Source organism: Lepeophtheirus salmonis, chromosome 6 (assembly GCF_016086655.4).
Source record: "Lepeophtheirus salmonis chromosome 6, UVic_Lsal_1.4, whole genome shotgun sequence".
Lineage (NCBI taxonomy): Eukaryota > Metazoa > Arthropoda > Copepoda > Siphonostomatoida > Caligidae > Lepeophtheirus > Lepeophtheirus salmonis.
This window is the reverse complement of record NC_052136.2, coordinates 25,025,309-25,051,406: the sequence shown is the minus strand read 5'-3', so window position 1 is coordinate 25,051,406 and position 26,098 is coordinate 25,025,309. Positions and strand designations below refer to the sequence as shown.

The following is a 26,098-nucleotide window of genomic DNA, read 5'->3' as shown; positions in this document are numbered from 1 at the left end:
AATAATTGCCCTCCTCGGCCTAGTCTAGGTATTTAGAGGTATATTTATCATCGTATGCTTTATTCCCTTTCATATAAATCGAAGGTAATATACTTTTAAGACATTTGGTTCCAAGCCGTATATTTCATATTTGATTTACATAAAACATTTTCATAAAACATTTGTTGATCCTGGAAGTTATCATAGAATATCTTGAATGAATTACTTATGAATACTTAGACGTTAAGAGTCAAAATTTAAATTGTTCTAATTAATTTACGTACATTGTACCTTCTCTCTATCAATGTGCCTTTGATGCATCTACGTTTCATTACGTAGTCCATGTAATTCTTTACTTTGTGTCATGACACGCAGAAAAATTCGCGTCATTTAAAATATAAAAAATTTATATCAATTCAATGTGGAAAGTATGATTAAGGCTAATGACTAATTTAAAAATATCATTACAGACTTTCTCTTCTATATTAACCATTTTGTGTATCTAAAAAGGGAGAAATAGAAAAAAGAGCGATAATAAGAGATTTACAAGGAGAGAGAGAAAAAAGAAAGAAACAACAGGTAAAAATCTTATTCCTCGACCAATAGATTTATTTATTATACATTATATATTTTTGATTAAAAAAAGTCCTGATTTTTTAAAAGTTATGACTCAATGGGGCATCATTTGATTAACATGTAGTTTCCTTGTAGTAAAAGGAGAGCCCTTGACACAAACCAATTATTCACTAGGAGTCCTTTTAATGATCTCAAGGGGGAAAAAGAAGAAGACAATCCCGTATTTGTTGTATCTACTCGTTTCCCGCTTCGTCAAGTGATTGATTCCTTTTAAATAAAAAAGATTAAAGAAGAAGAAAAAACACTCTTGAGTTGATTGCTTATACAATTATGTATGTGTCGAAATAGGTTGACAAAAGCAAGCAAATAATTATGTTTGTATTTTGCTAACATAGATACTCGTATATTCATAGAAAGCAATCAGATCGTCTCTTTTTCCTCCGCTTCTTCTACTATTTATTCTACATACTTTGAAGTGGAGTGTATCTGCTAAATAACAATAAAAAACTACATTACTTATTAATATGTATCTATGACATTTTAATCCATCCAACTCCTGTTTAATTAATTTCATAATTCATCCAACTTTTGTATAATTTAATTTCATTTTCATGAAAGTTCGACAACATAAAGAAAAAAAAAAAAAAGCAGAAGAAGGCTTTTTCTCCTTTTCCTCTTCTTACCATGCGATTATTGCCATGCGCTTACGCTTACTGATATAATATTACGCACGCTTTTTTATATGTGTATGTAGTTCCACTACTATTCATTGCATTGGTTTTTACTACTATTACTACTACTACAGGAGTACGTTCAAAAGGAAAAAAAAAACTTTACTCTTTTCATCATATCGAGTTTTTAGTTGCTTAATAACACTAAATATATCTTTAAATTCCTTTTGCAAATCTTATACAGTGAATGTGAAAAGAAAATAAATAAATATACCTATATATTTATATATACGTAAAAAAAAAGTGTGTGATCTTTATCAATTCAAATTAATAAATCAAGTGCTTATTGCAACGCCATATTTTTCCTTCTATACTTTTATTTTGGTTTAAAAAGTCTAATTTGATTTAAGGTAATGGTTTGAATGTCGTTATTTATTCATTTTCTTCTCTTACTTGCACGACCTTTTTTCTCTAGAAAAATATATGTATATGTTTATGTAATAATAATAACATTTTTTGGTGCCTTGTTTAAAGCCAGCCAATCAATGATTCGAAGTGCCTAGACAAACCTTGTGCATCCTCAACCCTTTTTCTTATCTGTCTGTTTGTTCATCTCTTTCCCCCCTCTTTTTATCCCTAGGCTGATGCAATCGTAATGCCATTTACATTGATATTTGTATGTATTTCTTTTTGACAGTTTATTTAATTTATTCTAATGTTTTTTATAATTAAATAAGCTGTAATTAAATAAATGGCCATGTTGGAAGTATGAAGATAACCTCTTTTTGGGAGGACATTTGTGAACATAGTCCTCTTTGAAACTCATTTCATCAACTCTTTTGTACAACTTTAATTCGTTCGTAAGCTCTTTCCTCTCATTTTTGATAGGCCTAATGGATTGAATCCAATGTCTCACCTTGAGCTGACTTGAACTTGAGCATGTTGGTATCGGATTACTTTGCCTTAGGGATCATAAAATTACTAGCCCGATGTCACTTTTTTACTCAGGTCTCTAAAATTTTACCCTTCCTGCCCCATGGGCTCTCTAAAAAAACCCGATATCTGGGGAGACTGAAGATGAACAAAGACCATTTGTGAGAGAGGATTTTCCTACATAAACCGTGTAAAAACAGTATAATGTACAAGTCTCCTGGCTGAAATACTGAATGATCTTATGTACATCTTCATAAATAGGGAAACCCGTGGAATACTTTTGTCTTGGACATCAGTTCATTTCTGGATGTTGATCACAAAAGGCTGTAGTCATAATGTACACAACACAGTAAAAAAATGAACCTGAAGAGGAGACTGTGGTACAAGAGGATTTGTCAAATGAGGATCAAACTATACCCTAGCTCAAGAATAATTGGCATTATTACAGGAATTTGCCATTTTCTGGTTCCTGTTCTGTGCTTATAAAATTTACAAAAAAGTACATTAAATTAATTGTGTTATCACTTTCATTAAAACAAAACAAATAGTTCATTTAATTTTGGGTACCATAATCAAAAGATTAGGACTACTAGGGATTTTGAAATTATGCAAGCCCTGCTCCTGGTAGATTGAATAATATTTTGATTTTACAGGCTATCCTTTCTCTTCTGGAGAATTGATAACCAATAAAATTCAATTGTTAAAGACTATTTGAATTGCCAGAGTTTCTTATAGAAACAAGAAATGAGAGGACTTTAATCACCAAAACCATGTAGGTATATTCATTCATATGTACCTATATTGTTTTAATGAATAATAAAGAAAAATAATATTTGGCGTATTAAACCTTTCTAATTAAGGATTTTTCACGACCATTAATTAAGTTGTTCACATTGCCTTTCGATTCGGAAAAACAAGGAGCAAATAAGTATGTATTTATATCATTAATATAAACACGAGAATGTATAAAATTGAAAACATTATACATGAGCAAAGTACAAATACATATATACTACTGAATCTGTTGTGTCATACTTTCAAAAAGAAAGTTTTTTTGGCAAAATTGAAATGAAGAAAAAAATATATTTTAGAAAAAATTATGAATAAGTAATTAGATAAGATATCTTTTCTTGAAATACAAAGTTTTAACAATGAAATGTCATACGAAGAAACAAAAAAGGAGTTAAAAAATTGATATTTTAGAAAAATACTACTTCACTGTTGTATCATGGATTCATTCTGTTCACACTGAGCTATACATATTCATGTGGATAGGATAATTCTCGCAATCCTTGTGAGCATACATTAAAAAATATATATAAGCTAATATGTAGGATTACGAATCAGTCAACATCAAATTACAAAGCTAAAAGCAACATAGCAATAAATTACTCTTACTTAGAGTAATTAATTAATTATTTTTCCTTATTCTAAAAATTCAAACGTATAAGCGTGGTAAGATCCCTTTGGGTTTTTTTTTTTAAATCTCTGTCAGCACATATCATATATAAGGATAAATTGATTGAGCGTGCTAGTGTCGTGTAAGATCATGTCAACTGTTGTATGCCTTCACTGTATGTTATACTTTTACATAATATATATTCTTTAAAAATCAAGGGGAAAAAAAGATAATGTTTTTTTTTTTTAAATAACAATAGCATATATACCCAAACAATGGTTGATGTCATTTTGAGTCGATAACAACCTCCTAAATAAATACTTCTCCACTCTAAATATTCACTATGACCAATATGCCGTCCATAAAAGTAACCAATCTTTACTTTTCTTTTAGATTTACACTCACGGGGATTTAAACATGAATTTTTTACATCCCTACATGTTGGTATATAAGTACAAATTCATGTGATACTCAAGATTTGAGATGATAATAATAAAAATATTGAAAAATTATCACCCCAGATTACGAGATACTGGGACATCGAGTGCCCATTCTCAATTTGACCTATAAAGAGTAATTGATTCCTTAGCTAATTTTAGTATTTTAATTTGATTTGACCATTCTGGATCGGGTCAAGATAATTATATATTTTTACAGATCGAATTCGGTCTCTAAACAAAATTGGTCTTGATCAGTGCCATCTAATACTTTGGACTGGTCTGATATATTAACGAATTGCTGATAATATCAATTGAGATTCCAAATGAGTAAACATGACTTCATAAAAAGCTTTACAACGACTCATTTCGGTGTATGACTGACAAAAAAATTGTGGTCCACAGTCTGAGATCGATTAAAGAACGAGGAACAGTTTGAAAACTATTATGTTTCAGTCCATGGTGTAAAAGCGTTTCCCATTCGAAATATCGGTCTGAATGGGTTAATTAGAAATAACTAAAATCAGTGTCAGTCCGAGTCTCAAACTTAGTAGTTTCTTGCTGTAGAGTTGAGTTTCCCTTCCAAATATTCGAAGCTATCAGACCTTAGACTAGGTCACTAAGTAATGATCAACTAAGCACGTTGATAACATGAGCCATTAAATTTTGGTTGTTCATTTATTCCTAAGAACCAAGTTTATAACTCAATTATGGTCTAAAAAAGCTCCCTTTCCGCATATGTTGCTTATAATAGAAAGGAAACCTGTGGTATATTGCATGCATTAATATATGTACATTTAACTATTAACTTAATTGTTTTTAATATAAGTAATTTCAACCTCATGATAAGAACATCGAATCAAAGGGCTATTTCTATGTATTGTAGCTATGTGCATAGAGTGTGTATGATACCTACATCGTAAATAGTATACATTAGAGTATGCACTATTTTGAAAAGTTGAACAAATTCAAAATTATTATGGATCACGAGATTTGTTTAGGTATTTATAAGCCTCTTATTATTTTTTGTGCCATCAAAGACCATTACCCTCAATCGGGTCAAAGATCCAGTGTAGAGAAACATTTTTAGAATGACACGGAATACGAAGTAGAGTTAAATTTCACCAATTGCTCATTTTAATAGTGCATTATTCTTCGTATCAAATGTTATAAGTGGCTAAGTTTGGTAATTTTCAGGATTTGTATTCAAGCTAATTAAATCTAGGTAACCATTTGGACGTACATTTAGAAATGATTTGAAGGAAAAAATTATCTGACTGGATCTTTTTGTTTCTTTTACGATCTTCAAAGATGATATCAGCTATGTTTTAATCGAATAAGGCACGTATAAGTATATATTTTGGATGTGCAAAGAAGGAATTTGTCTTAAATGAGACCAATTTTTCATTTCTTTCTTCAGAGTTGTGATTCATGATCATTTTTAATTTAATCAACTTTACAAAATAGTGTACATATATGTAAAAGAAAGTTGATTGGAAGAGCAGATTTGAGAAGAAAACTCTTTTGATATACATAACAGTACATCAAAGATCCTTATATTTCTTGTAATATTATTTTTAAGCCTGTATATATATATATATATATGGAGAATGAAGATACTTACTCAACAAGTAAGTATATTGCATAAATGTATTGTTTGAATATCCAATGTATATTCTTTTTTAATGAATTGAAGATGTTAATTGTATCAAGTATTAAATATTTTTTTGCCCCAAGTATGAACCATGAGCCATAAGCCGAAATATTCAACAAAATGGTTTGATAATTATATATCATAGCATCTTCTTAAAAAAATTAACTTCAATAACCTCTCTTTCTTTGATCATGCTAAGAGTATATTTATACTTTAATCTTCATATATACATATCTGTAAATACTAATGAAATTTTCAATTGAAAAAAATACACAAACTTACTATGACAGTTTTTATTTATTTATTCATAAATACCAGTCCTCATGAACATTCCTTCATACACATCAAGAAAGTATTTGGTTCATGGCTCAATTCACTCCGTCAATTATAGAATGAACTTTCCTCGAATTTTATTATTCTTCAGCGAAGTTGTATAGGTATATTGTAAATAAGTTTAAATTAATGAGTTTATTTGGAAATAAGCTCAAGTTCCTTTCTATTTTTGACAACCATAGCTTTACTACATGCACCTAATGGAGGAACTTAATTTTTAAGTTTTTGAAATATTAAGTTGCGAGGCTAGCAAATTTTTCTTTTGAGGCGAAATACGTCGTATATAAATTGTGAACGGGTTTGAAAAATATTTAGAAGTAGCTCAATGGGTTCAAAGTTTTGAAATTTTACTATTGAAAAGAAAAAGTGTTGATATCTGAATATCAAATCAGCTTTTGTTGTTAGAATAAACCTTATAATACAAGAAATTTACCTAAATAAGTCTACAATTGAAAATATTACATAATTTTGTTTACGACGCTTTGTTCTAATTGGTAAAAATGAGCAAAGAGTCCCATAACTTGATTTTTTTTCTATATCTATTTTTATCAAAAAATAAAATCCATATTTATAATTTGTGTTTTCAAAATCATTAGCAATGGTCAACTAATTATTCCAAGTAGATAGAGAAGGTTAAATTACCATAAATTTGATCTTTTTTTTCCTTCTACTGACCTTTTTTTTTTTTTTTTTTTTTTTTTTTTTTGATAAAAACACCTTTATAATCTAAATTAATCTTAAAGATACAAAATATTTGGAGTAGTCGTAATTAAAAACTATTATGAGGTAGTTTTAGTTGAAAATGATCATTTTAAAGCAAAATTATTATAAAGCCTAAAAAATATCACAACGTAAAGAAAATATAATAATGTTTTTTTAATAAAAAAATCTTCATATATTTTCCTAATTTATCATTCATATAAATGTTGTATATAATGTAATAAAGTTCTACTAATTTCATTGTACATATGTTCTTAAATTAATATTTAGATAGAGTATTTTTGCTTGAATCAAGGAAATATAAGCTTTGATGACCTTCGACCACTTGGAGGAGGAATTGGAGCAGCGATTCATCAGATGTTAGTAAACCACGATATTCTTTAATAAGGATTTAGTAGGATCATTAACAATTTTTAAATGAATGATAGTATTAAGAGCATGTCCGTAGTTATCCTGATCATTCCATAAGTCAAGCTCATCTCAAGAAATTCAGGTCTTTATATGGTACACTAAAGGCTCGAGGAGCAGACATTCAGGGTCGGAGATACACTATTACTATAAACACACAAATATTACGCAATCCTTCGCTCTTCTATGTTTGTGAATTTATATTGTGATCGAACATCCAAATTTTTAGGGAGTATAAAACTTTATAAAACCATTGAGCATGGTGTATAGAAGCCAGGTGACCTAAATTTTACATCTCGTGGATACACATCACCAAGGAATATAATTACCAGGTTAAGGAATTCTTTATAGTCGTGTCAAGGAAGATTGGTTTCCATACACTTCTTCGGATATTCAAGGGTGTCTTGTCAGACATCTTCTACAAGACTAGCTATTTTAATTCCAGTATCATACTTATGTGTATTAATAGATGACCATTTTTCTTGAAATCTTAGAAAATTTGAACATCAGGAGAAATTGTAGGTCCAAAATATGACTTATAATACTGTGCTTAAGTCCATAATATGGTGTCTACATGCGAGAGGTAAAAGGTTTTTCATATTTTTTTTTTCCTTTTTTCTGTAGAAGAACACAAGTTCTAGCAGTCCTGCCCATATTTGAATTTGTTGTGTCAAAGTACATGATTTGAATTTGATCACGTATTTTTTTTCATGAAAAATGTGGACTAAATAGCAGTGCCCATAAATTTTATCTCCGTTAAAAATAAAATAAGATTTAATTACTTTCGTTTTGATTAAAGTTTGGCTATTAAGACTTTTTGGATGAAGTAAAGGTCAGAAAAAGATCAACATCTTTGCAATGAGTATTTCTTAATATTCAATTATGAATTATGAAATAGATTTAGCTTATAAAGTATTTTTATTCAAAAAAGGTTAATAAAAGGTCGGAAAAAGGTCAAATTTATCCTAACCTAAACTGATTTATCTATTTAGAGTACTAAATTAACTATTGCTAAGAATTTTGGACACATGAATTGTTAGTATGAATAATATTTATTTTATCGAGCATCAGATGAACATAGAGGTGTGCGCGTCTAAAACTGTACACTCCTTTAAATTTTACGGCTAGAGGGCTTGACGAGGGGTTCTCTTGTAGACCTTAAGGCGAAGATCTTTCTTAACTAGCCGGTCCATGATCCTTCTGCTGACGTTGAACCTTCTGGAGAGGCCGCTGACGGTGACCTTGCCTTTCTTGTCCTCGACAGACTTTTTCACGGCAGCAACCATTTCGTCCGACCTTCAAGGCATTGACTTAGATCTTGTGGTCACCTCAGGAGTCACTTTGGCTAATACGCTGTAAACGGTGATACAGCTGCAGTTCAGAATCTTGGCAATTTCAGTGGGAGTTTTTCCCCGCGCTGAAAGTTCCAAAATTGCGACTCGACGTCTCTCCATACTATCGGCTGTTGTTTCACTGTTACTATTTAGATTTTGCTGGAGTTTTGTTTATAACTAGTCAAGACCCTTGCCTAGAAGTATCAACCGGTTTCAACATAATAAAATCACGAATATATGCATGGCATAAAATTTAAAGGAGTGTTCAGTTTTAGACGTGCACAACTGTATAGCAAAAAATCCAAGTTATGGTAGTCTTTGCTCTTTTTGACCAATAAGCACAAATGTTAGTGAAAACACTATTGGATATTTTCAAAAGCATATTTATTAAGTTTAATTTCTTGTATTATAAGGTTTGTTATAATACGAAGTGTTTACATGATATTTAGTTAAAAAACTCATTTTAGAAAAGAATCGCAAAATTTCAAAAACTTTGGAGCCTTTGAGTTAACCTTTAAATATTTTTTAAAACTGTTCAAAATTTGTATACAATATTATTAGTCTAAAAAGGAAAATTTGCTTCCCTCACAGCTTTATATTTCTCAAATTTATAAAATTAGCTCAACTCTAATTCAGCTATATGTAAATATCTTTATGATTTTTGTGTAGATACGTATATTGGAAATTATTGGGAGTTAAATCTAATAGAATTTGGCTTTCTAAAAGTGCTTTAGATAGTGTTCGTATACATCGGCTACTGGAAAAATTTGTAAGTAGGGTTATTGCAAAGGAGCGTGAGGAGGTTGGTACTAGATTGGAAAATAATGGGATGTTGGTGGAATTTTTTTCGATTATTTACTCAGTGACTTTAAAAATATTGAAATGAAGGCGTCTAGAAAAAATAAAATATACCTTTTTCATTAAAAATGACTTTTTTTTTTAGAATTAGACAAAAAAAAAAAAGACGAAATTATACTAAATAGATACAATCTAAGAAAAGTAACCCAAAATAGGCTTGACCTTAAAAAAAAAAGCTATTAGAAACATGAAAAGCCAGCATTATAAATCTTTTTTTTGATTCTCCCCCCTTCTTTCTATAATTTAAGATTCAATTATACTTAATTGAAATGATACACAAAACTGAAAAAGGTTGATTTTGCTACATTTATCTGTCCAGTAACACCTGTTGGATAACTACAATTAAAATATTTAAAATTCCAAGTTAACGACCATTGTAGGATAAATTTGCCAAAACGTAGAGTTCTTTAACGATTACACATTCCAATTTATTAAAGTTGCATAGATAAATTATTTCCTATATTTTGCTGATGACCTTAAGAACCCTAGTGAGATTGGGATCCTTCTCACTACCCAATCTGTTTTTTGAGCTCCTGACTTACAGATTTGCTCATAAATTAGTACAGAGGATAAATCTTACACACATTCGTAGATAATGTGTACTGACGTATAGAAACACTTTGTTCATACTGTAAATATTTCTCATGAGATATCGAATAAATTATCAAGTATCTGTAAATCATAATCTACTCATGATTATATAATTTTTTCATACATTGTTAATTCCATGTTTTTTCAACTAATGGACGTCAGCTGCCTACTACAAAATTTGATGACTTTTCGTTAAATGACTTTAATAAATTATACATTTTTTTAATTTTATCTTTTTAATGTCTATGTTTGCTAATTTCAAACTTTTGGAAAGAACAAATTGTAGGTGTATTTACTATAATTTGACATTTATAGAGGAAGAAGTGAGTTAAAGTTATTTGCAACACGTAAAAATTTAAGTAGAAGAAAAGCTTTAATTTTGTTTTGTTTTTTCAAATTCTCTATGTTTGCTTGTATTTATCTTTGTATTAACCATTTTTACTAATTTGTTATACGTTTGATAAACATCATGCATTGATTAAACAATTTTTATTTAGTTAATGACAATCACGCCTTAGACAAATTCAAATAAACTGTATATGATCAAAAAGTGTATTTAATAAACTCTATAATTATACATAAATGTTACTTTTGCTAAATTATAATTTAAAAAAAAAACATAAAATGTCCCGTCAGTAGCAATTGTATATAATTAATTAATCAATAATATGAGTGTCATTTATTTATCATATTGATTAAATTATAATAATATTGATGACTAATATACTAATATGACTAATTATGTTATCTGAAAATTAATTTTTTCTAAACTAATCTACTTAAGAGGATATACAGAGATTATGATTAAGATATTAAGATGAACAAGTTGACAATACTATTTAATTATACTATTTCGTGGCTTCTAGAAAAATAAAATATCAGTTAGAAATAATTTAATGTGTAGAGGCAGCATAAAAAAATCCTGGAATCTTAAAGAAAAAAACAACAGAACCTCATTTTTTTTTTCTATCTATTTTTACTTTATATTTCATGAATAAAAAATTACACTTAGGCCAGAAGTTTATTTTTATTACGGTAGAATAATAATATTGTGAAAAGTGAAAACTTTTGGTAACGTAACCTTTGTAATAATTTTATTTATATAAAACCCCGCAATTTAATGTTGAAGTAATCATAACATTAAATACTGTATAAAAATTTGAATTTGGTTACTCAATTTAAACAAGTAAAACTGCAGTGGACCTTCTTTCTTTCTTTATTTGGTAACAAATCGTTACTTATTGGTTATTATAAATATTATTTATGAGTTATTGGTTAAGTTAAAGGAGCGTTCCGTTGTTATGCTAGGATTGTATGGGATAGGGCAACAATAATTTTCTACTCATCCACAATCTAAATCTGCTCCAAAAATAACCGATGTAGTTTTCATTTTTATTTGCCCATTAAATACAATTAGGTACAATTCAAATACTTATGTCCATGAATTTGATTTATTTTTATTTTCTCTTTCTATCCCAACTTTTCGCACACAAAATTAATAGTGACTAATAGAAAATGGCAAAATAACTTATTATTAGTGTTTAAATATAATCCTAAAAATAGCGGTGTTCCAAATTAATTAGTAAAAAAATATTGCATGTAGAATTTAAAGGACTTTAAAACAAAAAGAAGTTAATTTTATAGATCAAGTTATCACTAAAATTATTTCCTGGATCTTTTTATATTGCTTCTACAGAGATAGATGGGTCATTATAAGAGAATTTTTTATGAGGAAACAGATTTGACTGATATTTGCTGTGTAGAATAATGGATAAAATATTGGGTTTTTAAGTTAATTTAACTCTTAGTTCTGAAGTATCAAAAATATTCATAAATTAACATTTTAAGGAATTTTTGATTTGTATCTTGTTATAAAACAAAGCAGTCATAGCAAGTACACTGTATATATCATTGAAAAGCTATCAGTTTGTTTAACAAACCGTATGTTTTAAATTTTATTCTTCGTATTTGATATTAAATTTCTCAATGTTAGTACCTCTGGATTTTTTGGAAATTTTAACCATAATTTTAGGACTTTAATAAATCTTTTCCAAAAATTGTGGAGCGGTAAAGATGTAGATTTAGTTTGATTTAAAGAAATCATAACTTCCTTTATATAGTTCAAACAAATAAGGTTTTATCAAATAAACACCTTTTTAGTTAAATATAATAAATGTAAAATAAAACTTTCTTATAGTTCTGTGCTATGCATTGAATTTAGCAAACATTTTTTTGAAACTATAATGTTGAAAGTACGATTAAAAGTAGTGAGTTTCTGTTTAAAATTATTCGATAAATAATAAAATATAGAAGGGTATATTTAAAAGCTTTACATTACGCTAGAAAATAATTTGCAAGAAAATTTTATGAATAAAAATGTTTATTTGATAAATTTTGTAATATAAGCTTTAAGTTTCAATTAAATACATTTAATAAATACGTATTCGATATATAAGGCAAGAAATGATTAAATAGGACATGTTTTTGACAAATTTTCTATATTAGTCAAATTAAATAGAATGTTACAGATTCAGTTCGTGTTAAAGAATTCAAAAGATGCAGAACTAACGGAATAAAAAAAGCCCAACGTAGCATCACTAATATACAATTTGAATGTATTGCATAATATACTCTCAAATCTTGAAAAATACAGGGCGTTAAGATTAAATCGGGACATTTTTTAAAATAATTAAATTGTCACTGAGGAATACATTTTTGGCGGATTTACTTGAAAATTGGCTTGAACTGCACAAATGATTTTTAAAAAGAGCTCATTTGATGAATCCATCTCCAGCATCAATCACGGGCTGGTTACGGGTCCGGAAGCAGGAGGAGGCGTTGACAACGTAATCCTTGGAATGTTGGTTACGGTAACCTTGATTGAGCCAATCAGATGCTGGCATTAGATGTTAGATTCTTTTTTTAGATTCAACGGAGCTCCAGACAAAATTATCTATCAGATTAAGATCCGGACTCCTGGAGTGCATATTTCCTTTCTAATGAAAATATAGTAGTGCTCACTTAGCCACTTGAGGGACCTGTTAGAGAAATGACAAGCATCAAACTCTTGTTGCACGTTTCCGAATCACATTTGAGACATCAGAATTTGAAATCTAAATTTTGTTATGAACAAAAATCCTCGTCACGGTACAACACGGTTTCTTTTCTGTACATTCAATCTTCTTTATATCTGGAACACCTGTTGCCATTACCCCAAAGCTTTAAATTTTTTTTTTTTTTTTTGATACAGCAATATTCTGCTGGTAAAAAAAAGCGAGACCATCAGACGCCTGCATTATAACAAAATTGCCGGTGAACGCATGCGCTGCTAATTTGATCTTAAAGGCCTGTTATGTATTTACTTGGAATCTGTAGATACAAACGTATTACAAATTATGTGTATTAAAAAAGTTAATGTACATAAATCATTCATCAGATATCCAAAATAAGACATTGCTTTTTATTATTTGTGTGTATGTACTTATTGAATGTATTGAACATGCTATCGATTTCCACATTTGCTTTATCAACTCCACTACGTCTATAAAAGTACTCTTATAGACATACAAATATTATAAAATACATGTTGAAAAGTATTAGAGAATAAATCAAATGGTGTGACATTAATGCAACATGGCTAGAAGAAAAAAAACGTAGAGTTTATTAGTACAGGTACAAACTACCCAGTCATAAAATGAAATTCTCTTTGACAAAGTAAGTATTGTACGTTATGTGCTCCTACATAATTGACAAAAGCTGATATATCCGGCAAAATATTCAATATCTACAACGTAACAATGTTGGAAAAAATTATCAGAAATTTTGATATTTGCTCTGATATTTTATATCATACAATTGAATCTTTTGACGTTTGCGTCCATGGAAAAGAGTCCAAACACATTTTTTCTTTTAAGGGAAAATTTCGGCAGCGCAATGTTTACATAACCTTACCCTTGGTCTCCAAGAAAAGAACAAAACTTGAATGAGACTAAAACTTTGTAAAGAAAAACTAAGCTGATACCAAGAGAAATATATTATTTTTCTCCTTTCTTAAATTACAAAATAGGATTTCACGTCTGCATAAAACGTATAACTATATATTTTGTACTTTTTAGTGTTGATACGGTTTTGCTTGGTTCGGTCCTAAGTGATTTTTTTATGAACCAATATTTCAATAAAGACAGCAATTCGAAAACATAACCTCAAATTGAGATTGTTAATTTAAATTTAAATCGTGGATATATATTTCTTTTTTTTTTATTTCTAAATAATAGGTGCTTTTATTGTTTTGTTTTTTTAAATTAAGGCTCATAAACACTTATATGAAAATATAAAATATGTAAGTAGAGGAATTGAGTTATAAGTAACATAAATAAACATATTCTTTTTATATTATTCCCCTCCCGAAGAACCTTTCAGTACGTGCTGATACACGGCAATAAATAAATTCAGGCAATTAATATAACATGATTAGATGTAGTAAAACAAATAAAAATAGAATATGACATGTATATGAGTATAAATAACATTTAAAAACAACAACAACTAAAAACCGTGTCAAGAGTCTAAAATTCACATTTAAAACAATTACTTCCCAAAAGTTTAAAAATGACCCAAAAATTATTTTTAAAGAGTTCAAATATCTTGCTGATATTTTCAGGTCTATAGTTCCAAATCCGCTCCATATTGCCGTTAATTACCCGACACATTTGTAATCCTCTATGAGAAAGATGATAATTGGGCTGCAGCAGATATAAAAATTGTTTGTAATTCTTTGGCTTCCAGCATTACTTATTCACAATAAGGGCTTTAGTATTAGGCAAAGCAAAATTCAATCCAGCTGCTTTTATTTTTAACGTCTATTTTGGGGGGAACGATCAATAATAATTATTTTTGTTAATCAAATTTTACTACGAGACCGGTCCAGAACAAACTTAGATTTCGAGACTAAAATACAACTGACGTAGTAACCACGGGAAGGAGAACACTGGATTTCTATTTCTATTTCATAATTGATTTTTCAAAAAATTATAGTTCTGTTTTTATTAAACTACTGCTCATTTAATATAATCTATTTATATGAATAAAGTGTTTTATGCAGCTTAATTTTCCTATTATTACAAAATACATCAATATATGATTACATAATTTCTTCGTAAACTTGACACATTACCTTTTTTTAAATTTAAAAACTGGCTATTTAAAAGAAAAATAAAGCTTAACTAAGCTTTTGGAATACTCTGATACCATTTGAAGACCTTAAAAGTTTGTAAGGAAAAAGTCTCTCGGGTCAGAAAACACAAGAGTGGAAGACCCATTAAAGTGAAGCTTGAAGACATCATGGAGGACTTTCAGGTCAACCCAAAGATGAAGATGTCAGAGTACACCAAGAAGAAGAAGATACATCGGCCTACTGTGGGGAAGGCCATCCGAAAGGCTGGAGGAAGGTCAGTTAGAAGAATTCACAGGCCACTCCTATCCCAACGTCAAGAAGAACTCCGTCTTCAGTGATCTCAACAAATCTTGAATTATCTGAAGCACAACAACAACCGGGTTATTTTTTTCTCTGATGAAAATACATTTGCCGTCGACTCCGTCTACAACAAGTAAAAAGATCGGGTGGTATCCTTTGGTAAGCCTAGTAATAGCATCAGGACAGTCACCAAGACACAACATCCGGCCTTTGTGATTTTGTTGGGGGTTGTGGCATCAACTTGAGAAAAAATCCCTCGGATTTGGTTTCCTGTTGGATACCGGTTACCTCTGGCCGACTACTTGAAGGAGTTGAAGGAAAATGTGGTCCCATAGATCTTCAAGACTATGAAGAAGTCTAAATAGACCATTTACGTATTTCGGCAGGACAGGGCTCCGGCCCAAAAAGCTAATATTGTACAAGAGTGGATGTGTAGCAAAATGAAGTTCTTGTCCAAGAACCTCTAGCCCCTCAGATCCTATATCTGAATCGAATCCCCTGGATTAGTCCATTTGGAGGCAAACTGAGAAGAAGTCCCGCAAAGTCCACCACCCGAATATTGATGTCTTGAAGACTTCCGTCAAAAGCAGCGGAGGATCATGAAAAAGGACTACCAATGTATGCAAGGGGTTCCGTGGTTGTTGGAGGGTCTCATTGAGGCTGATGGTAGCCAGATTCAAAATTAATGTACATTGTTATTGTAAATTTTTTTTTTTTTACACCAGGTTGGTCTTACATTGAAAATTACTAATAAAAATGATATAACTATAAAAAAATTCTGAGTGCTACTTATTTTAGAGATGCTATATATTCATTCTGAATTTATTGCATTATATGTATATGTATTCGTTTTGGTAACTTTTTAATTCTACAATATGATTTTTTTGAGCTAACATAAAGAAAACGTTATGTACAACATTTTATGAATATCATGCCGTTTTTGTAATTAGTTTAATTTGACTTTAATTTTATTTTAAAGTCCCTGAAAAATAAGAACTGAGAATTACATAATTTATTTAAGTGGAGAGAAAGAAAGTTATCAACAGGCCCATTTTCACATTTATTTCAAGTGAGTGCTAAGTATCACGGCCTCTAAAATGTGCTCAAGGTTTTTGAAGCTGATCTCATATATGTATTTAATTGAAGATTAATCAAACTTATGACCTTCCACATTCAGTTGTCTAACAATGGATGCATTTTCTTAACTTGTATCCCTATATGTTATATAGGCCAAGGATGCTTTTGAATAATAATTATTGGTTAAATAATTGACTAAACTATATTTAAACCAGCAAGAAAGTTGAAACCATGGGTTTCATTTTGTGTTTTACTCTCTTGCTGTTGATTATCAATCCTTGAGGGAGGAATATGGGTGGACACGGCAGATCTCCTCAGTGCTGGCTAAAATAATATCATATCATCACATATTTTTTGGTTTTGGTGGATATAATTAGTATATCAAGTATCTGTATTTATACTTATGTAGATATATAACTACGTCTAATTTATTTATAGTCGAGAGTAATGGATTTTTATTAGAGAAAAACAAAGAACATAAATAAACAATCCCTTAATGTTACTGAAAAGTTTCTTCCAAGTTCATATCCCCCAAGTTGCTAACACTAATTCAATTATCGATGCCCTTTAAAAGGTAGATTATAAAAATGATTGGCCTTTCTTTCAGCTTCTTAGATTTACTATAGTATTTGTGAATCGATGTCTACCTTAACTAGGAAAGATTTAGTTATTTCCATACTACATAAATAGTAGCTTTCTGACATTCACTGAAACAGTCTATATCGCACTGATCAAACTCTTTTCTTTTGGCTTCTATATTCAAAACTATAGATAAATGTTGTCTTACTTACAGATAAATAAAGTCAGTATTTCTATTTTACGAGAAAAACAGCTTTGTGAAAGAAAGCAAAATATAATCAAATAAAAAAATAAAAATAATAATAATAATTCAAAACTAATAAGCATTTAGTTAAACCTGTTCATTAAAAATATATAAATACCACTTTTTAAAGATCTTATTCACATCTGCAACAATACTCTGCCCAAAATTCAGGTCTTGGAACGCCCGCCGGCTAAAATCCACATTTATTTTTGTTTTTTAGCCCATTCAGCACGAAAAGGATATTTAAAATTAAAAGTTGCAGAAGGTTTAACCTTTAAAGCCTTTTTTTATAAATAAAAAAAAGAAAGAAAGAAAGGATTTAGAGAGGAATGAAGTCTCTTCCCATGGATCACTCTTTAAGCATTCATTGGATCAGTGAAAAGATTACGATGCTTTAAGGGATAAGAGTTAAGGCCAAGATATTCAAAAACAGCTCAATAGATGGTTGCCTTGCTCACCTGGCAAATCTTTTGCTAACTTGCAGAACCTGGGGATGCTTTGTTACTGACCGTCTGAGTTCAGCCAAGAAACATGGGGTGCGTTTCTTTTTTTTCCAAGGCTTATGTTTCTTCATGATAGCATTGTCAGATTGTTTAAATTTGTCTATAATACAATAGACAGTTCGATTGTAGAAATTTAGGAGCTTTGCAATTTCCTTGCTTCATGGCCCGCGCGGAAGAGAGTAATAACGGCATCTCTTTTGATCTTTTCCATATTTATCAGCTGTTTACATATTAACAAAAAAAAACATTAAGATAAAAAATTTAAACAAAGTGTCACTAAACCTATAACATTTGTTTGTTTTTGGATTAAGATTTTAAAGATTGATTTAAGATGACAACAATTTATCAGAAATGCACTGTATTAAATCAACTCATTATATTTCCAAGTACTTTATGTATTTATCATAACTAAATTGTTCAAAAACATTCCAAAAGGGGCCTCTTAAAAACAATGTTTGTATAAATAAATGATCCCACTTTTCCCTCGAAAAGGGAATTACATAATTTTTGTATATATCATTTAATGTTTAACATCACTATGGATCCATATAAAATGGGAAATGATAACTTATATCAGCATATGTCACATTCGATAAATTCAATAGATATCAAGAAAAATAATAATCAATCAATTGACTTATCGATGACCAATATCTACATATAATCTGATATGGCCATGCCTTTTAAATCTATATATACATCCTGTATATATTTTTTCATCATTCATGAAACATCTTCCTAAAAGGATTGCATGCTTCGAAAACCTAATTTACAAAACACTGTTAAATTAATATTAGTGAATTATATATCTTTTGAAACTATACAAATAATAGGGTACGTATAGTAGGTATCCTAGATATTTCATGATAGGGTCATTCCGTACCAAAACAACTCAGGGTTTTTTTTTTATTTTCCAACGCTTTTATCATTATAATTGAATTTTTGACAATAGAAAGTCTAAGTGTAAAGTAATAACTTGTGTATGTACTCATGAAAGATGGAAAATAAATAACAATGGGAGTTAAAAAAGTAAGTCCTTTTTGACCTTGGAGTAGGATTTGTGTTTATTTCTTTATTCTAACAGCTCCTTGCAGCTGATCTAATAAACCGTCATAGAACCTGCTCCCCTCCCTAACATTATTCCAATTGTCAGGTTGGCCACGTTATTTCTCGTTTTATTTTATTCGTACTAAGAGAGTGTTTTATGGTTCATTAATTCTAGAAATATGGGTGTTAAAAGTTTTAAAAAAAAAACCAAATATATCTTTCTCACAATATATTAAAAATAAAATTGTCTATTCAATAACCACTATAAATATTTCAAATTTACTCTTTAATAACATGATGATAATGATTAATTATTACATATAATGGCGTGTTTATAAAATGACTGCATTTCATTTTTAATTCAAAATGAAACATCATCAAAACCACATTTTTTTTATTTCTACAATAATGTATCTTATGTATAACATTCAAAGATTGTTAAAAATAAATGCATTTTTCTAGCTTTGTAAGATAACACTTGATTCACGAAGTCAAATTTAAGATCATAGTTCCAAAAAAAGCTAATGCAAAAACATTTCCTAAATTTAACTTTATTAAACATATTTTTACTGATTATTTTGTTTGGTCGAAATTGACCCACAGGTTCAAAAAATATAACTATTTGATGTATCCCATAGATTTTTACTTAAATTGAAAGAATGTCAGACTCCATATCTCAGGAACTAATCATTTGCCATGGAAGTAAATTGTAAATATCTATTGAAACTCGATTTACTAGACACGGTTAGTATTTAGAATCAAAAGGATTATGCATCATAGAGAAGAGGAATTAAAACTTCCCAGATTCATTTAGCTCTTCTTTCTCCCCATTTATTTTCTAGGATAAAAAAAACATTTTATTGGCCTGAACCATATTCAAACCATACTTGAGGTTAGAAATGTTTCTCTATCACTTATATTCAATATATCGAAAGGCATTTTGATGAAAGATACTATAGTAGGGTAGATTAAAAAAAAATATATATATGCATCTTTAATTTCACAGAAGGCATCTAAAGATAAAAAGCCTCTTTTTATCTGTCTTCATCATTTATGAGACAATAATCATATTTATAATGTAGGACCGTCGATACCAGAAGGAGGCTGTAGAGAGGTCATAGCCCCCAAGTTTTTTGTGGATAAGATTTTCACTGTATCTAAGTCCCTAAATACTTGAATACTTTAGCCTTAAGAGACATGTTCACAGTGTTTATTTAATTATTTCAGCGAGTATTTTAAATCGCTTTAAAATGAATGTATGTTCCTAAACTAACCCAAGAGGTCTCTCTATAATTCTTATTAGTAAAGACTATAACTCCAAGTTTCGATAGTTAGTGGATGATTGGTCTTCTACAACAAACTTTAAGAAAGGGAAGGGCTCAGCCTTAATGACGAGGAGCTTCAGACTAAAAACAGAGTATTTGGGCTAACCAGGAGTTAAGGAAAGCCAACTGTTCCATGCACAGTTCAAGATTTGTGCCCATTCCTATTAAAAATGCACAAAAATTAAAAAATTATTTGTTGACTCAATACATAAGTAATGTATATACGAAGAGTATAGGTATATTGAAGTAATAATTGGAAGAATATGAAAGAATAAATCTTCCATCATCACAAAACATTTTTGATTGAAAAGCAAATATGTACATTTAATAATACAGTTAATATATTTATGGGCTGAACGATAAAATTTACGTCACATATAACAATAGTGATCGAATTGATTCGTAAAAATATATGGATAGTATTTACATGTATAATGTATATGTAGGTTTACTATAGTATACAATATACATCATACAAACTAGAGCCAATCCAGTTGTAGTGAACACCAAATTACAATTTTTTTGTTGGTGTTACCCTTCAAATTTGTCCGTTTGGTTCAGAGAATCAGTCTGTAAATCAAATCAAAGAATTGAATTTAATATTTAGATCGGGGTGGTCATATTTTTTTTTAAGTTATAGCCCTTGTTTATTTTTAAGAACAAAGATGTCTTTTATTTTTAAATCCGTCAAAATAGAAGATTTTTTAATTTTTTGCCAGATATGGAATTTTCCCCTTGTAAGTAGCTGACTGATTGATAGTGCTGATGTTTATTAAAAATACACTTATTTTCGCTTTAAGAAACCCCTCTAATTAGAGGTATAATTCTTTAAAAAAAAAAATAATAACACGTGGATTTAGTACTTTTTCGATTTGGTAATACATTTGCTACATCTGATTCTCATAAATAAGAGATTTGCATATTTCTTGGTTTTATGATCCACTGATTATTTATTTTCCATTGTATTATGAACCATTTGAACCAAAAATTGTCAAACTGCTGAAATTGTATATTCCAAAACTCATGTATCAAACATGATGTAACTTAATAAAATAATAATTTGTTTAAAAAATTATATTAATCTTTCATTATCATTTAAATTTATGGAGATATATTTTTTCTATTTTATAATTTTTTTTTACTTGAGTAAGTAAACTTCAAAAAGTATAACTACAAGTTTTCTTTATAATGAAATTTTCCCATTATATTGGAAGAATATTTTGTTGATAAATAATATACGGGTTGTAGAAAAAGTACTAAAAACCTGCTTGTAAGTAGTCATTAAAATACTCATAATTGATCAGGATGATAATGTATAAAGAAAATACATTTTCTTTAATGTATTTTACTATAAGAAATTCACATTAATTATGAATCTGTCCACCATCAGCCCAATGACAGCTTACAACAACATCTGGAACCCCTTGCTCACAAAGGCAACGTATTCCTATTTCATGATCCTCCTCTGCTGGTTAATGGAGGTCTTTAGGGCATCAATATTAGGGTGGCGGACTTTGCAGGCCTTCTTCTCAATTTGCCACCAAAAGGAGTAATCTAGTGGATTCAGTTGTCAGGGGGCCAAAGGTTCTCGGACGAGAACTTTATGTTGCTACCCATCCACTCTTGTACAACAATAGCAGTATGTGCCGGAGCCCGTCCTGCTGAAATACATACGTGGCCGTGTTGGACTTATTCATGATCTTGGTGATCTATGGGATCACATTTTCCTTCAACACCATCAAGTAGTCGACTGCGAATAACCGGTATCCAATAGAAACCAAATTGGAGACATTTTTTCTCTAGTTGATCCTAAAAATCCGAACATCCTCACAGAGGCTGGATGTTTGGTCATGACTGTCCGATGCTGTTGTCAGCCTAACCATAGGATACCACCCGATCATTTAGCTTGTTGTAGACGGAGTCAAGTGTAAAGGTCTTTTTATCGGAGGAAAAAATTACCCAGTTGCTGTTGTGCTTCAGATCATTAAAGAATTGTTGACTTCCCTGAAGATAGAGTTCTTCTTGACGTTGGATAGGAGTGGCCTCTCAATTCTTCTTTCGGATGGCATTGTCCACACTAGCCAGATGCACCTTCTTCTTCCTGGAGTACTCTGACATCTTCATCGTTGTTTAACCTTAAAGGACTCCATGATGTCTCCGGCTTCACTTTGGTGGGTCTTCCACTCTTTTGTTTCTCCTTTAGATTATCACCATCAACCTAACAATACCTCACCCGTGGCCTTGCTCTCGTTTAAAGCCTTCATGATGTCGGAGGTGATTCTCCCGCCGGGATAAAATTGCCTATGATGGGTCTTTTTGCCTTCATTATAATATATACAGAATTTGTTTACAACAATCAAAGCCTTAGAATCTAAACTATTGAACTCTCAATACTATTTGTCCTGGGCAATGTTAAACAGGTTTCCAATCAAGGTCCTTACAGCACCAAAATATCCTTTAGAGCTGGAATGAGGTGGTTATTCAGGACTTTACTTAGTGGGACGGTCAAGAAGGCAGTAAGACGATTCCAGGAACGTTATGAACCATCTTCAATTATTTTATAAATCTCTTATTGAGTATTTCCTCAATAAAATTGAGGAAAAAATCAACGTTGTCGCTAAACTAGATCTTCTGAACCAATGAGTCTTTTATAGTGGAAATCCGTTTTATTTACGCTTTAAATGAACTCTTTTAGTGTAAGACAATTGAAAACCAACATCCTCCTCCTTTTTAAACAAAACCTATAAGATATGATGATTTTAAATCTTTTAATTGCATTTTCTCAAGATTGGATAATATTAGCGCAGATTTGAAAACAACATAAAATTTTAGAAGGAATAAATTAAATTTAATCCGAGTCACAGATTATTTTTTTTTTTTTAATTTGTCTTAAACTTATAAAAAGCGTAAAAATATTTTTCAAAAATTCTAGAAAACCAGATTTGATGCGGAAAAACTAATTATATATTCGTGATCAGCGGGTTAAACTTTAACTAGAAATTAATATGGAATTTAAAAGATTTTTTTTGTTGACTCATGATAACTTTGATGGTGCCATTTAATTTGCAGTAAATGCACAAATATACATATTCATGAAAGAGAAATAATAATTATACTTGAAATGAAATGACATAGTTAATTCATGCTTAAATCTTACATACAATATGTAAGCATACGCTTCATTTGTTAAAAAGTTTGAAGTAATACGTATCATAATGCATCCTGAGATAAAAACAATAGCAATAACTTCGATTTCCAAGAGTTTGACGATAATTATTATCTAATCACCTATCAGTATGAGAAAATATCTCTTTTTCTCCATGTTGATAGGTATTTAATTATGGTTTCCTTTCTTTTAAAATTATTTAAAAATATCTTCAGGCTTGAGAAAAACTCCCCAACAACGGTTGCACTAATTTTACTTTGATTTGCTTTAAATATTTTTGAGACAAAAATCCCTCTAGTCGAAGTATATTATTTTATTTATCAACCCACTTTCTTTGTACTCGTTAACTAAAATGTTTATATATTATATCCACATGAAATTTTGTAAAATAAAAATTTGAACTAAATAAATATTGGTTCTGAAATCAGCATTTTGAATAATTTATCATTGAATTATTTAAAGGATAAATGATTCAAATAACCAAGGGGTTATTGTTTTCTTAACGAAACCCTTAAAAATTATATGTTTACACTTAAATTTTTTTCCCTTTTGCCATGAAGGAAAATTGCCCACATTTTGTTCAAACTTTATGATGAATAATAACACATTATAAATTAGCTAAATATTATTTATGATAAATATCTAAACGTATTTGTTTGTTCCTTCTCCCAAGGGTGTACCTTCAAGTGTGAGTAATATTATTGCAATATAGGAGGAGGAGGGCGAAATAAATTGCTTAAGACCTCTTATAAAATGTTTGAATACTCTCCACCCTCGGATTGGCAGTGTTCCAGGGGTAGTGTGGGATTGTTAATAACCACTTTTAGTTCATCCAAAACATCCAAAGAACCCATTTAATACCAAAAAATGGTTCCCAAAGGCTGTAAAAGGAGAGGCACTGAGGTAATGCCAGAACCTTCTTATGGATTGTACAAAATATAGAATACTCACTCCACGAAAGGGCTCCACGCTTTTAATCTTAAAAAAAAATACATTTTATAATTTAAAGCTGTAAAGATGGATAAAGAATACCAAATACATAAGTAAGATATTTTTACTTCTTATGCTTCGTTAAAATATCTAATATGAAACAACACTCAAATTCAAATCCCTTTTGATTTCATTTTTTCATACATTCATATATATGAAAAACAACAAAATATTAACATACATTGTGACTGGGACAAAATTTTTAATAAGTTTTAGATTAGAATGACAACTTTCCTTGAAATAAAATGATAAATAATTTGTATAACCCATACCGGTTGTAGAAAAAGTAATGAGAACTTCAATAAATACATATTTAAATAGATGTTGTCGATTAAATCTTAAAGTTCCGATTATTTTTGAATAGGTTAGATTATAAGCCTTTGATTGATGTAGACGTTGTAAATTTTTTTTTTTGTATATGTCGCAATGGAGGCAAGACGAGTCATCATAGGTAATTTAATCAGCAACTGGAGGACAACCTCGGACATCATAAATGCCTTAAACGTTTGCAATGCAAAAGCATCTTGGGTCAGAATACGTTTGGCTGATGTGGACATCCTTAAGGACAAACACAAGAGTGGAAGACCCACCGAAGTGAAATCTGAAGACATCATAGAGGCCTTTAAGATCAACCCAAAGATGAAGATGTCAGAGTACACCAAGAAGAAGATGCATCGGACAACTGTGGGGAAGGTCATCCGAAAGGCTGGAGGAAGGCCACTTAAAAGAATTCAGAGGTCACTCCTATCCCAACGTCAAAAAGAACTCCGTATTCAGTGATCTCAACAAATCTTGAATTATCTGAAGCACAACAGCAACCGGGTAATTTTTTTCTCTGATGAAAATACCTTTGCCGTTGACTCTATCTACAGTAAGCAAAATGATCTGATATATTCTTTGGTTAGGCTGACGACAGCATCAGGACAGTCACCATGACCAGACATCCGGCCTCTGTGATGATGTTGGGAGTTGTGACATCAACTGGAGAAAAAATGCTTCAATTTGGTTTCCTGTTGGATGACGGTTACCTATAGCTGACTACTTGATGGTGCTGAAGGAAAATGTTGTCCCTATATCATCAAGACCAAGAAGGAGTCCAACTAGGCTAAGTACGTATTTCAGCAGGACAGCGCTACCACCCATACTGCTATTGTTGTACAAGAGTGGATGGGTAGCAAGATGAAGTTCTGGTCCAATAACCATTGGCCCCCTAGAGCCTTGATCTGAATCCACTGGATTACTCCTTTTGGTAGCAAATTGAGAAGAAGGCCTGCAAAGTCCACCACCCGAATATTGATGCCCTGAAGACTTCTGTTAACCAGCAGTGGAAGCTCATGAAAAAGGACTACGTTACTAATGTGAGCAAGGGGTTCCGGAGGCGGTTATAGCCTGTCATTGAGGCTGATGGTGGACAGATTCATAATTGTTATAAATTTTAAAGTAAAAGATAATGTATTTTTCTTTGTACTACATCATGCTGTTCAATTACGATTATTTTAATAAATACTTAGAAGCAGATCTCAGAACTTTTTCTACACCCGGTATTGGCAAAATCTATGTCTACAGTATAAAAAAGTATTGATGAAAGTATTCTTTCTAGTTTTTTTAATTATAAGATTAATATATATATTATACACAAAAAATTATATATCCCCACCCCCCTTCCACTGACGTAATAAAAACAAAGGATGAAAGAAAAATAGGACGGAGAGTTCATGAGTGAGCACACATCACTCCTTTTTAGAAAATTCCGGTCGATCGTAGAGAGACCATGTAAACATAAGAATAAAAAAATCATTTT

General features: G+C 30.4%; 1 protein-coding gene across 4 annotated transcripts in view; it reads left to right on the top strand.

Annotated features, from left to right (window-relative positions):
- Window positions 1-1,323: 1,323 nt before the first annotated feature.
- Window positions 1,324-26,098, top strand: part of LOC121120791 (synaptotagmin 1) — a 93,637-nt gene continuing 68,862 nt past the window's right edge. For 3 of the 4 annotated variants that reach the window (XR_011780554.1, XR_011780555.1, XM_071889090.1), the window contains exon 1: window positions 1,327-1,636. The gene's annotated coding sequence lies outside the window, so the exon portion shown is untranslated. Of the gene's footprint in view, window positions 1,637-26,098 lie in introns of all 4 variants that reach the window. The other variant, XR_011780556.1, reaches the window with a different exon arrangement.